The 14995-nt window shown below is 45.2% G+C and overlaps 1 long non-coding RNA gene across 1 annotated transcript; it reads left to right on the top strand.

The window, feature by feature from the left end:
• Positions 1 to 2878: 2878 nt before the first annotated feature.
• On the top strand, positions 2879 to 12511 carry LOC108785936. Its single transcript, XR_001941162.1, has 3 exons — positions 2879 to 2890; positions 5082 to 5086; positions 12335 to 12511. It is a non-coding gene; the product is annotated as an uncharacterized LOC108785936 (long non-coding RNA).
• The last annotated feature ends 2484 nt before the right edge of the window (positions 12512 to 14995 follow it).

The following is a 14995-nucleotide window of genomic DNA, read 5'->3' as shown; positions in this document are numbered from 1 at the left end:
CCTGGAATTCTGCTTCAAAAACAAAGTGGACAATGTGCCAATGGCTCACTCTCCCTCACCATGACTCTGCACCAAACTCGGTGAAGACACAATGGATTCACAAAGAACACATAATTCCTGCTTTGCAAGTCTACAGCAATATGAATGCACAAAACAATTCCCTTGTAGCTATCTCAAGGGCCAATTCATTATATAAACCCTCAACATGTAGCGTAGTTAAGCATTTGGCAATTGTTGCCTGCACTGTACATAATATATTGATTGGGGAAGACGCAGAAGTGTAAATGTAAGTCTTGGCTCTGCTCTGATTTCATAAACATATTGTCAGTGAACAGAGAGAATTTCCTGAAGACACAATCTCGTCTAGAAATAAATCCGTTTAAAATTAAACGACTGCGGTTTGTCAGCGCCTTCCATGTTGTGGAAAATACAAAACAGATGTCTGGAGGCTACCGGAGACAATGTCCAATCCATGTTTGCTAATGACATTGTAATTCTTGAAAAGCTACTTTACTGCTGGGAATTAAACTTATTTTTTTTCTTTCAGTTGTTCGTTGTACTTGCCGGCTATTAAAATTAAAGGGGCACACAAGTCAAATTGAAGCATTTTTCATCTAAAGAGGACCATTCAAGGAAGGGCATCTCCTAGCACCTCGTTCTAAAACTCTATTAGCACTTTATCTCTCTGGGATGTGTGTTGTTATTCACTTGTATTTTTCCCCATCAGAGCAGAAATGTCAGCTCTATTTTAGGCTTTAAGTCACTTAATTTAAAGTGACGAGGAATTAAATCTTAAAAATACATTCAAGTACCTTAACTATGAACAAAAATGTATCTTATTTGTGTATCACTCGGCTGTAGATCCTCCAATCATCTCTGAATTGGTGCTGACACTGTCCTTCCTTCTGGAGGGGGGCTACTTTTGTTCCCCATGGTCCCTGTGTGTGTTGTAAAGTAGTCACCTCTTCAAGCTCGCTCCCGTGATGGACTACAATCTCATGCTTAGTTTACTAATTTGTATTGAGATTGTAGTCCATCACAGGAGCAAGCTTGGAGCGGTGACTACTTTACAACACACACAGGGACCATGAGGAACAAAAGCAGCCCCCCTCCAGAAGGAAGGACAGCGTCGGCACCAATTCAGAGATGATTTGAGGATCTACAGCCGAGTGATACACAAATAAGATACATTGTTGTTCAGAGTTAAGGGACTTGAATGCATTTTTAGGATTTAACTTCTGAGTTTAGTGTCACTTTAACAATTATTGAAGCCCAAATCTGGATGTACTTTAGAGGTCCTACAAGTGTCCATTGATAAATCACTTCGAGTCCTACCTTTTAACACATGAGGAAGGGGAAGTGCCCAAGACCCCAAAACACATTGGCTATTTTATGTCATCCTAAGATGAAGTAATTACAAATATGTTTGGACTCTTTGACTCTATCTAACACTGTTATTGCATTCTCTAATGCTATACTCTACCTAGGGTACCTTCCAAGGTACCTTCAAGGGAGCTGCCCTACCAGGGTGAGTGAGCTTTACGAATCAGTTATCCTTGGCAATATTGGACCCCAATAGTGCCTCACATCTCTATTTTTTTATGCAAAGAGCACACTCATCAAATGTAAAAATGTTGCATTTACAGAAAAAAACATTTTAGACAGGGCATCTGCTACCGTCACAAGGGGGATGCGGTCCACACCCGGGTGTCACCATTGCAGGGGTGACACCAAAATGACTGGCAGTCACCCCCTCTGACCGAGTGCCCGACAGTGTCAGGAGAGAGGCGGGGACCCGGCGGCATACCTCATCCCGCCGGATGACCGTCCCCTGCTCTCCCTGCCGGCGTCCATCAACAAGATGGCCGCCGGCAGGCGTCAATCAGATGGGTGCGCATGCGCAAGGTGACGTCATGCACAATGACGACATGGCGGGGTGACACCCGGCCTCAGGACGCCCCTGCCCTTCACTGGAAACATCTGAACTCAAATATATTTGGAGGACCCATATTCAGGTACTTGCTGCATTTAAAAACACATGTATATATTTATTTATTTATTTGTAATCAATATGTATGACATGAATTTGTACTATTTGAGGTCCCACTTTAAGAATATATGATAGATCTAAATGCAGCAGCTAGGGAAGCTCCCGATTTTCAGAAAATAAACCCTTGGCAATTTTATTTAAAGCAGACACCTTTCCCTGCACCCAGATACATGCCAGTATGAAGTTATCAAAGATCCTTTCAGCGCTGAATTTATTGGGTTGAACACGCTCTTACGGCAGAACTATATATCCCGAGCACAATTCCCCAGCAAGCTATTGATGGTGATATACACTCTAAGGTTTAACCAAAACCTTTTCATTATATCGGGATCAAATCACTTTATCAGGAGACATGCAATTTACCATCCACCCCTGAGTTACTGCGATTGTAAAATATTTAAAAGCTCCACCACTTAACCCCAAGGATGGGTATAGCCAGTCTATTGCAGCAAAAGTGCATTAGTGACCCATGCGTCTCGTTCCTACTCCTCTTAGTTGTATTACGCTTTAGCTTGGAGGAATACGGATTCAAGGTTTTCTTGTTTATGTAACAAAGGAAAAAAATTCAATTGGCAGCCTGAATACAAAAACAATGAGTATCTGCATTTTGCAAGGTTGGCGTTAAAGGAGAAGATCTTCGCATAACACAAAATTGGGCAAAAAATTAGTAGAAGTGATTGGAGGCCTCATGTCGGCTCAGAATCTAATTTCAGCTTCACCTGTTTATGCAATTATAAAAGTTTGTTATTAATCTTTTTAAATATTCAGCTTTCATGAAGGACCTTTTACATTCTACTGGGGTGCCTTACCACATGCTAATTAACATGCTGTATATTGTGTGTTAAAGTAGTGGTAATGCTTAGCATGTTTTACTAAAATGCATTGTCAGCATTGCATTGCCAGGAGCTGGGCGGGACGCTGGCCAGAGCATCCTAGGTTGCTAAGAGCTGAGCGGGGAAATGTGTATGGCCCTCACACATCTCCTTTCCTGGCTCTTAGCAACCTGGGGTGCTCTGGCTGGAAAGGGGGTAGCAGGCACACTGCAAACATTGTGCAGGAGAGCCGTCTGTTCGCACTGCGGGCCCCCTCCCGCCCCAGAACGAACGGGGAAAGTTATTGTGCAATTGCTGTGCGTTCCAGCAGCTACCGCTCTGGAATGCACCACAATTGATGTGAAGAAGCCTTTAAAGTAGACATGTGCACCAGTAAAAAAATTGTTTCGTTTTGATTCGGATTTTGCGTTACTTCGTTTTTCGGAATTCGGGTCCGAAAGTCAATTCTTTTCGGGATTCGGACGAAATTCGTTAGCGATAATCTGTTCGAAATCTGTTTTTTTTTTCTCTAAAGTCACTTTGCTGCAACCAAATTTCGTCCAACAAACAACATTTCGTACAGACTACCGCTAACGAAATTCGTTACATCTGTAATTCGGAACAAAACGAATCACACATGTCAACCTTAACCAGTTGACATCCGCGGTGTTAAACCCCCTTCCCATCCAGGCCATTTTTCAGTATTCAGCGATGCGGTACTTTAACTGACATTTATTCCGTCATGCAGCGCTGTACTGAAATGAATTTTATACCCTTTTTTGGGGACAGATAGAGCTTTATTTTGGTGGTATTTATTCACCACTGGGGGTTTTATTTTTTTACTATATTAAGGAAAAATTACCGAAATTTAAAAAAAAAAAACAGTTTCCCCTATATTAAATGATAAAACATTTATTATTACCCAATTTTTTGGTAAAATATAAAATATGGGGTCACGTCGGGTAAAAAGACAATAAACATGTCAAGCCTTAAAATTGCGTGCGCGCGCGAAACCTCAAAAAACGATAATACCCAAAATTGGCCATAGGCGATGCTTTAAAAGCTGTTACCGCTCATCAGTTTAGTGTTATCAGTGATTGATGGCCCTAAAATGATTGCTCTCACTGCGACTTAGGTTGCTAAAAATGGCGGGGAGATATGTATGGCCCTTACACATCTTCCTGACTGCCTTTTAGCAACCTGGGATGCTCTGGCCGGAAAAGAGATGGCATTGTGCAGCAGAGTGGCCACTATACAACAAACATGCTGCTCTCCCTGCCGCCCCCCATATGACCCACAGAGATGCTGCCTGAGGCAATAACCTCATTGAAGGGATGGCTGTCAGAACTATTGCCGTGGGGTCCACAGTGCTGCTTACCTGAACTTCCGGTTAGGGTAACTGGTGCCCTTCACATGCACACTTTTCTAGGGATAGCACAGAATCCACCTGGTGTCACTCATTGGCTTAGAGCAGGGGAATGGCTGGCTACAGGGGCTGTCTTTCTTTTGGCCGTAAATAGACTACTGTATTGAGAGTCAGCAGTGTGCACGCCCAAGGTGGCTCCATGGGACCCTGTAAGGAGATAAATCCACCCAAAGACATGAACCAGGGAAGCAATGTTTTGCCAGGCGTCCTATCGCACTGCGGGCCCCCTCCCGCCCCAGAACGAACGGGGAAAGTTATTGTGCAATTGCTGTGCGTTCCAGCAGCTACCGCTCTGGAATGCACCACAATTGATGTGAAGAAGCCTTTAAAGTAGACATGTGCACCAGTAAAAAAATTGTTTCGTTTTGATTCGGATTTTGCGTTACTTCGTTTGAGCATCAGGAGGGCTGAAGTATGGCTGCCCTTGCTATAGTTGCTATTATTCTGCTCCAGACTCCTTGCAGTCTTTGATATGTCAGTAATACCCAAAGATCTGGTCACCTCAACCTGCACTGTGACTTTCCCCTTAACCAAGGATCACATGACCAAATACCCAGACTTTTGGTTATGCAAGCAACACTGGAGGTAGCCCCGAGAAGCATTTTCTCCAGAAAAGGTAAGTATTTTAGCCTGGTATCCTTTATTACTACATCCCAGCAACATTTGATGACAGGCCCACTTTAATAAAGCATTCTGCACCCATCTACATTCCATCCCTGTTTAAAAAAAAAAAATGGGCCATGCAGCCTTTCTAATACGGAATAATAATTGCAGAAGAACCCTGTACTTGAAGATAATGTGATTCCAAAGTGCTCTTCAGCTGTCATCTCACATAGAACGTGGAATTCCAGCTCTGCTTTGACCTGCCGGAAGAAGAGTAGACTGTAATTTTCGGAACTGGGAGAATTAAACCCGCAGCCGGCTTGGCAGCCGGTATCAAAAAAATAAATTGATTTTTTATAAAAAGACAAGAGCTGTTTGCGTGGCCCGATCGCAGACCCGTAATCTAATCCTGCTGGGGAACACAGAGAAATAAAAGGAGAATAAGAACGTAGGCTCACACATAACATAAAAACAAGTGTAACACCTGTTAAGAGATATCATTTTTATTCCAGCCCCGGTAATGGTTGCGACGACCCGTTCTCTATTTTTATCATTTTGTTACCCAACTGAAAATCACATCAGAGTTTCCTGCCTGACTCCTGTTCTTTAGTATAAACATTGTTGTTTTTTTTAACAAGTTTCATACACTTTAACTGTAATTTCTTTTAAAAACTTAAATAAGAACTTGATTTAAAGTGAAATACTGAGCAAATACACTCACCGGCCACTTTTTTAGGTACACCTGTTCAATTGCTTGGTAACACAAATTGCTAATGAGCCAATCACATGGCGGCCACTCAGTGCATTTAGGCATCTAGACGCAGTGAAGACGACTTGCTGAAGTTCAAACTGAGCATCAGAATGGGGAAGAAAGGGGATTTAAGTGACTTTGAACATGGCATGGTTGTTGGTGCCATACAGGAGGAAACCACAGACCAGACCAAGCAGCAGGACTGCGCACCCCAGCACAGGAGCATACCAGATGAACAGCAAACCGAACCAAGCAGCAAGACGGCACACCCTAGCATAGAAGCATACCAGATGAATGGCCAACTGCACCAAGCAGTGAGACTGCACACCCCAGCTCAGTAGTGTACCAGATGAACTGTAATTTGGACCAAAGATTGAGACTGTGGACCCAAGCACAGAAGCATATGGTTTGCAGTGTGGACTGGACCAAGCAGCAGTACTGGGGACCTCATCAGAGCAGGCTGCGATGTGGTGGAGACGAAAGAGGACCAGAATATAAGCACGAGGTCAGGGCAAGCAGCATGGGAGTGAGGAAGATGAAAGAAAATATTGTTTAAAGCGCAACTCCAGGCAGATATACACTCACCAGCAACTTTATTAGGTACACCTGTTCGATTGCTTGGTAACACAAATTGCTAATCGGCCAATCACATGGCAGCAACTCAATGCATTTAGGCATCTAGACGCGGTGAAGACGACTTGCTGAAGTTCAAACCGAGGATCAGAATGGGGAAGAAAGGGGATTTAAGTGACTTTGGACATGGCATGGTTGTTGGTGCTAGGCGGGCTGGTCTGAGAATTTCAGAAACTGCTGATCTACTGGGATTTCTACGCACAACCATCTCCGGGGTTTACAGAGAATGGTCCAGAAAAGAGAAAATATCCAGTGAGCAGCAGTTGTGTGGACGAAAATGCCTTGTTGATGTCAGAGGAGAATGGGCAGACTGGTTGGAGATGAGGCAACAGTAACTGAAATAACCACTCGTTACATCCGAAGTATGCAGAATACCATCTCTGAACGCACAACACACTGAACCTTGAAGCAGATGGGCTACAGCAGCAGAAGACAACACCGAGTCCCACTCCTGTCAGCCAAGAACAGGAAACGGAGGCTACAATTCGCACAGGCTTACCAAAATTGGACAATAAATTGGAGAAACATTGCCGGGTCTTATGAATCTCAATTTCAGCTGCGACATTCAGATGGTTGGGTCAGAATTTGGCATAAACAACAACAAAGCATGGATCCATCCTGCCTTGTATCAATGGCTCAGGCTGGTGGTGGTGTAATGGTGTGGGGGATATTTTCTTGGCGCACTTTGGGCCTGTGATGCTATCATGTCAGTATGGACCAAAATCTCTGAGGAATGTTTCCAGCACCTTGTTGAATCTATGTCACGAAGAATGAAGGCAGTTCTGAAGACAAAAGGGGGTCCAACCCGGTACTAGGAAGGTGTACCTAATAATCTGGCCGGTGAGTATATTAAAACAAACAATTTAGTTCAGCCATGTATTTAAACAATTAAAGGAACATTCTGTCACTATAGTCCAAAGAAAGAAGCCACACACCGGTGTCCACCAGCAACAACACATGTTCAATCCACAAAGCAAAGAATATCCAGTTCATTGAAACTCCCTATCTAGAAGGCACCCGTGCTAACTTATTTCACCCGTTAAGGGCTTAATCAACGTTTAAAGCGGACCTTTACGCTCAAAAATACAATTCTATCAATGCATTCCTCTATGTATGGTGATTAATGATAACATAGACATGACAGGTGTAAAATGCTGTGATTGTGAAATACTTACACTGCAGAGCGTTCACTTCCTGCTTTGGAAGGGCAAAAATTACTTCAGTTTGGCAAAGCAATGCACCCTGGGATTGGCTTGTCATCAGCAGAGCATTGCTGGGAAATCTCATCTGTAATCTCACGAGATCTCAGGGAAAGGCATTTTCCTCCCCTGAGATGATGAGCATGATCACATGTCCTAGTCACATGTGCCAGAGTTCTAGGAAGTAAAAGGAGAGCTAGTAATCTGCCCTTAGTAAACATGGCCACTGTCAGAAGACTGGGGACGAAAAGAGAAATAAGGAATGCAAAGAATACAAAGCTGGTCATTTTAAAGATATGGATAAAGGTCCACTTTAAGCCTGTATTAGGTGAAATGCATAAAAACACTGATGTGCCAACAAAGAACTTGCTGATATAAGTACAGAGCAGAGTGACAGGGTACATGCCAATAGAAGGCCAGAGCAGGGTGACAGGGAAATTATCTCATCAGTCTGCTGCTTCTCCTTCACTGTCCAATCACAGGCTGGGATAGGGACAAGACCTGTAAGTGTTGCATAACTGCAGAAGAGAAAAATCAGGTCTCCTGCTCTACCAGACAGGGCTGTGCTATCTTGCAGAGCTGTGCATTTCAGAACTGGATGGCAGTGACACATTTCACCTGCTAAGAGCTTAATCCCGTAACAGGTGAAATGCATTACAGCAGATGCCCTTTAGACAGGGAGTCTCAATGAACTGGATACTCTTTGCCTTGTGGATTAAACATTTGTTGTTGCTGGTGAACTCCGATGGGCGGCTTCTCTGTTTTGGCTATTGTGTTGGTGGGTGGAGGGCTCGCATCTCCATACACGCTGAAGGCTTGGTGTTGTATGGGGCAGTGAAATTTCTCTGCATGCGGATACCATAATTCTAGCACTGTTCTCTGTCTGATATACAGAGGGGGGGATTTATCAAAACTGGAGCAGACAAAATCTGGAGCAGCTGTGCATGGCAACCAATCAGCTTTTCTCTTCAGTTTGTTCAGTTAAGATTTGAAAATGAAAGGTGGATGCTGATTGGTTGATATGCACAGCTGCTCCAGATTGTGTCTGCTCCAGTTTTGATAAATTCCCCTCAGTGTGTCTTGTTTAAATCGGGGGGCTGAAGGCGGTAAAATCAGGCGGTCAATTTGCGGTTTTACCACTCCCCCGGCCCCCTGCAATGTTGGCATTGTGTGCGGACAGTGCTGTATACACTGCCATGGCAAACATTAAACAGTAAGTCACATTTGGCACCTGACAAACGCGGCCATGGAGGTGAATGGGACCGCAACACAACAGCGTGCAAAGCGTAGTTGCAGCATTATTAAAAATAAAAACGTTTAATGAAAAATCCCCCCTTGGGGTTAAAGGAGAACTGTGGTGTTAGGGCTTTTCCTCATAGTTCTCCTAAGGGTAACGGGAGGACACAAACTAGCGTCCTCCCGTCACCCAAAGCTCAGTATACCGCGAGCTACAGCTCACTATATACTGAGATGCCGCAGCCGGAGCGGATCCCGACAATTATGTCTGGATCCACCCAGCTGCGTGAGTGACAGCTGGCTCTGCCTATCTAGAGGCAGAGCCAGCTGTACCCGCCCCCTCCCCCGTCCGTTCCACCAGTCAGCACTGGGGGATCGGAGTGGGGAGGGGGGAATCCCTGCAGGGAGCCGCGAGTGACAGTCACGGCTCTCTGCAGGGGCAGGAACGAGAAGTGATCGAGCGACGGTATGTGTTCGCTCATTTCCCGATCTATTGAGCCGACCTGTGACAGTCTCATTGTCACAGGTCGGCTAGAACTATGAGGCTGAGTGGTTTTTCACTCGCCTCATAGTTCTCCATTAAACAAAAATGCGCACTGCTGCCTCCTGAACGCCAGACAGCTGCTGCTCCACCGTCCTGTAAAAAACGTTCCATCGCGGATTGCTTATCAGAGGGTGGTGGAGCCTGCTGCACGTCTAAACAAAGTGTAACCCTAAATTCACAGCTGAACTCTGGGCACACAGCTAAATAAACAGATAAAAATTAAGATACAGGAGCTGTTAAAGGACATTAATTTCTGTCCATCCAGCTCTGAGATACACAGCTCCGCAAGACGGCACAGCCCTGTCTGGTAGAGCAGGAGACCTGATTTTTCTCTGCTGCAGTTATGCAACACTCCCAGGTCTTGTCCCTCCCACAGCCTGTGCCGGAGCAGTGAAGGAGAAGCAGCAGACTGATGAGCTAAGTTCCCTGTCACTCTGCTTTGTCCTTCCATCAGCATGTTCCTTTGTTAGCACATCAGCACCGCAGCTTAAATAACAACTCCTGTTCTGCCTCCCCATTCTAGGCATTGCAAGTTTGCTCTCTGTAACTTTCAGTTGTGGCGAGACGGCAGTAACTCACAATCGCAGTAAATTTGGCAGACAGTGATTCAATCCATATGACACCTTGAAGTTTAATCCAAACTGTGCAGATCTTTACAACAGCGAACACAGAATAGGTCAAAAGATCATAATGTGATCCACTCAGCAAAGGACAAGGGGCTGAGATGGAGACTGGAACATAATGAAGAAGGGCGGAGCCATGTACACAGAGGAAGACTGAACTATGGAGAGGGGTGAAGATATACAATATACCAGAGACAGATAAAACACAAATCATCTTAAAGGCATATCACAAAGCATGTGTAACATGACACCTCCAGCAGTGGCGGAACTACCAGGGTCACAGAGGTCGCAGCTGCGACCGGGCACTGGAGTTCCGCCACTTGGAGGGGGCCCAGGACAGGAGGAAGGGGCCCCTGGTAACAGCTGATTACCAGGATATTTAATATCCCGGTAACCGCTAATGTCAGTACCGGGACCTCTTCCTCCTGTCCTGGGCCCTACGTGCTTCACGCTGCTCCCCTCACCTTGTTCCGGGGCGCAGTATGATCCAGCCGGTGCAGCAGCCAATGAGTGGGAAGCGGGTTATCCCCGCCCCCCCATCACACAGAACGCTGCCGAATAGAGAGCTACATCAGTAAGAGAGGCCTGCTGCGGACACGAAGGGGGAGCTATAGAGAGCTGGGAATATGAAGGGGAGCAGAAAGCTGGGGATATGGAAGAGGAGAGTGTGGGGGTCCGGGAGCGGAAAGCTGGGGATATGAAGGGGGAGATGAGGGGAAGCTGGGGATATGGAAGAGGAGAGTGTGGGGGTCCGGGAGCGGAAAGCTGGGGATATGAAGGGGGAGATGAGGGGAAGCTGGGGATATGGAAGAGGAGAGTGTGGGGGTCCGGGAGCGGAAAGCTGGGGATATGAAGGGGGAGATGAGGGGAAGCTGGGGATATGGAAGAGGAGAGTGTGGGGGTCCGGGAGCGGAAAGCTGGGGATATGAAGGGGGAGATGAGGGGAAGCTGGGGATATGGAAGAGGAGAGTGTGGGGGTCCGGGAGCGGAAAGCTGGGGATATGAAGGGGGAGATGAGGGGAAGCTGGGGATATGGAAGAGGAGAGTGTGGGGGTCCGGGAGCGGAAAGCTGGGGATATGAAGGGGGAGATGAGGGGAAGCTGGGGATATGGAAGAGGAGAGTGTGGGGGTCCGGGAGCGGAAAGCTGGGGATATGAAGGGGGAGATGAGGGGAAGCTGGGGATATGGAAGAGGAGAGTGTGGGGGTCCGGGAGCGGAAAGCTGGGGATATGAAGGGGGAGATGAGGGGAAGCTGGGGATATGGAAGAGGAGAGTGTGGGGGTCCGGGAGCGGAAAGCTGGGGATATGAAGGGGGAGATGAGGGGAAGCTGGGGATATGGAAGAGGAGAGTGTGGGGGTCCGGGAGCGGAAAGCTGGGGATATGAAGGGGGAGATGAGGGGAAGCTGGGGATATGGAAGAGGAGAGTGTGGGGGTCCGGGAGCGGAAAGCTGGGGATATGAAGGGGGAGATGAGGGGAAGCTGGGGATATGGAAGAGGAGAGTGTGGGGGTCCGGGAGCGGAAAGCTGGGGATATGAAGGGGGAGATGAGGGGAAGCTGGGGACATGGAAGAGGAAAGTGTTGGGTCCGGAAGCAGAAAGCTGGGGACGTGATACATTTATTTTGTTTTTTAAAATAAATCTATCTAATGTTTTTTTTGGGGGGGGCCTTCATGGATTCTTGCATCGGGCCCTGAGGTCACTAGTTACGCCTCTGACCTCCGGGCATGTAAAAGATGACGCCCCCCCCCCCCCCCCCCCACCCGCAGTGTGATTCCGTAACAATCCCCCCCCCCCCCCCCCCCCCGCCACTGCAAGTGTTAACTGCTCATTTTGTTCTGACGCAATTACACGCAGCACCTGTCCCTCCCAGGAGCACCATACGTTAGTACATGCCCGTGTGAACGAGGACTTAATGTTACAATTTTACACGACAGGACCTCTTTAGCATGGCCATGCAAATACTGCTGCAGGAGATGAAAGGAAAGGTTATCATTGTACAGCTCGGCCCCCATTTCCTTTTGTCTGTTCGTTTTTCTCCCAAACTAAACACAATGCCGGCTTCCTAGTTGCCATATGGCACTTGTTTGTTTTTTTGAAAAATAGTGCTTTTGTTTCTTATCCAGACTTTAATCTCAGGCTTTGGAGTTACAGGGAACATATTGTTCAATATGGTTACAAGCCAGTATAAAAAAAACAATTATCTAACTTTTTTTTTCTTCTTTTCGAAGAGCTCAAACATCATCTGAAATCTCTGATTCGGAAGCTTTGCAGTGAGACGGTAATGGATCTGGGTCCTACTTCAGCTCTCACACCTGTGCACCCCCCATGGGGCGGAGCCTTTTTACATTTCTGCTATGGGCCTATTGGTTGAGCTATAACATCATGCCATTAGTTACAGAATAACTCCACTTTAGAAATATAAAAATGAAAATATCTTTAAAGAAAGAATATAGCAGATATACACTCGCCGGCCACTGTATTAGGTACACCTGCTCAATTGCTTGGTAACACAAATATCTAATCAGCCAATCACATGGCAGCAACTCAGTGCATTTAGGCACCTAGAAGTGGTGAAGACGACTTGCTGAAGTTCAAACTGAGCATCAGAATGGGGCAGAAAGGGGATTTAAGTGACTTTGAACATGGCATGGTTGTTGGTGCTAGGCGGGCTGGTCTGAGTATTTCAAAAACTGCTGATCTACTGGGATTTCTACGCACAACCATCTCCGGGGTTTAGGGGGTTGTACGAACTCCACCTTCTACAGGGCTAGAAACACACACACATATACATATATATATAAATCAATATCTAGTCTATTCAATAAAAAAATAATATTTCCAAAATTGCATGTGATAATTAGTACATAGAAATTATTATAAAGAAAAATATTACTCTGGACTCTTACATGATTTTTTTTAAAAAATCACTGCTGAAGAGGACTATCCTCACTTCCTGTCCAAGTGACTACGGTCAAAGGGAAAGGAAGTGAATGAAAATCTTCACAATTGAGACACAGAAGTAAAGTAAGGTTTTCTTTCTTCCCTACCATATTTATAGCTAAGAAACATGTTTTGGCTGAAGTTACACATTAAGTATACATTTCACATCACCAAATATTAGCATCACCTCAGACTAGTCCAACATAGATTTCAATGAACTGAAACAGGGATTATAAAACGCATTGATCTCAAAGGATGTATAAAGGACCAGAGGCAGTACTGCAGGCAGAACCGTGTGACTTCAAAAGAAGAGTCAATCCTTTAGAAAGATTGCACAGGTCTGTATTCTACATAGAGGGGGGAAAAACTCTTGAGAACCAGTTACCAGTATGTGTCCCACCTACTCCCATCCAGAGCGCTGAGAACAAAGAATTATCTGAACCTTCCAGCTCAATATTAATGATTTAACTCTTTTGCTAAAATATTGGTGCTCTTACCCAGCAACTCGAGCAATAAGAAAAATCAATTGATAAACTGCTATTGGTTTACAGAAAAAAAAAAATTGATCATGTGCTATTCCATTTAATCTGCTTTGGGGTTGTTATATATTCCATTGAAATCAGGTGGAGCGGGATTTCATCGCTTTGATCAAAAAAGAAAAAAAAAAGGGGGTTCAAGATTTAATTCATCAAACCGCCTCCGCCTATCCCAAAGCTAAAGCATAAGTCTGAGAAATACTAAGATGAGTCCAATTATTGGCTACATGTTGGTAGCACTATTTCCAGAATACTTAGGTCAGCGTCTCTCAACCTTTTTTCAGTCAAGGCACCCCTTGACTGAGTAGGCAACATCTCGAGGCACCCCAGTCTAAAATGTAAAATACCTAAGTGTGTAGGTATAAAATACAAAAACAAAATCCATGCCAGACCCTTGTCCCAGATAGGAGTCTGATATGGATTTAAGGGGGAACCACATGCAAATACATCAAGAGCCCCCCTACTTTTACATCAGAGGCTTTTACATCAGAGGCTCTCACAATAGGAGCCTCCTTTCATAACGTCAGCTCCTCTTTCATATTGGAGTCCCCCTGTCACATTAGAATTCCCCATTCTTATCAAGTACAAAACAAAACCTACTAATTTACCAATTTCCATACCACCCTTGCCAGTTCTGACAGCGCTGAACATTTTCTGCTGTTTCGTTCTTATCAAGAGCCCTCACATCAGAGTCTTGAGTCCCCCCTCCTTCACATCAGAGTCCTACCATTAAAGTGGGAGCTACAGCTGTGGCAGCATGGCAAAGGGTGGGAGGCACAGTAAGCCTGGATGCCTGGAGATGAACTTCCATCCTTTTCTGGATGGATCCCACCCTCCCTGGATTAACCATTTCCATGGTGTTGGTGGTTGGCCTGCTGCGCCATGGAAAGGAATGACACCGTGCACAAATTTCAAGGCACCCCAAGTTAAGAAAGGCTGACTTAGATCTTGAATGTCAATTATCGTGTTGGGAAATGGAAAAAAACTGTTTGTACAGAAGGAGACTGAACATCTTCTGGGTCTCCTAAACTGATTCGTTAAAAATACTTTTGAGGTTTTAAAGGGAAACTGGAACATACCCATATGCCTCACCACCACCACTGCATGACCAGCAGGGCCTTCCCAGTCAAAATCCAACTTGGTTGACTTTAATGTTTTTGTTGATCAATTTTTAATAATTTAACCTACACATAGATATGACATAACATTTCACAGCATTCAAGTCAATATCAAACCTTACTACAAGAGACACATAGAATTTGGATATCAGGATGGTGATCGGGATACATCCCACTACTCAAATATTTCTAGTTACATCATCTCTAATATATTAAATAATGATTACGAACGTCAGACCGGGCAGTTCTTATCTCCATTCCATCCCCTTCCAATTCCAAGATTAATCCCCAAAACCTCCAGATTACCCAGCCCAATGTAATCCCCACTTGTCGTTGACTCTTTAAAGTAGGGCTGTGGAAATTAAAGATTAATTTGTCGATTAATCGTTAAACTTTTTGATCGATTAAAATAATTTTGATCGCTAATGAAAACACTCCCCTCTCCGCCAGCTTCCGGGAGTCCCGTCGGCGATCCGGTGACGTCACGGACATCGACGTCACCGGGCTCCTCCCCCTTCCCCAA

The sequence above is a fragment of the Nanorana parkeri genome, unplaced genomic scaffold (assembly GCF_000935625.1).
Source record: "Nanorana parkeri isolate BGI_ZX_2015 unplaced genomic scaffold, ASM93562v1 scaffold184, whole genome shotgun sequence".
Lineage (NCBI taxonomy): Eukaryota > Metazoa > Chordata > Amphibia > Anura > Dicroglossidae > Nanorana > Nanorana parkeri.
The sequence above is the reverse complement of the archived record's forward strand: the minus strand, read 5'-3'. Positions and strand labels throughout refer to the sequence as shown.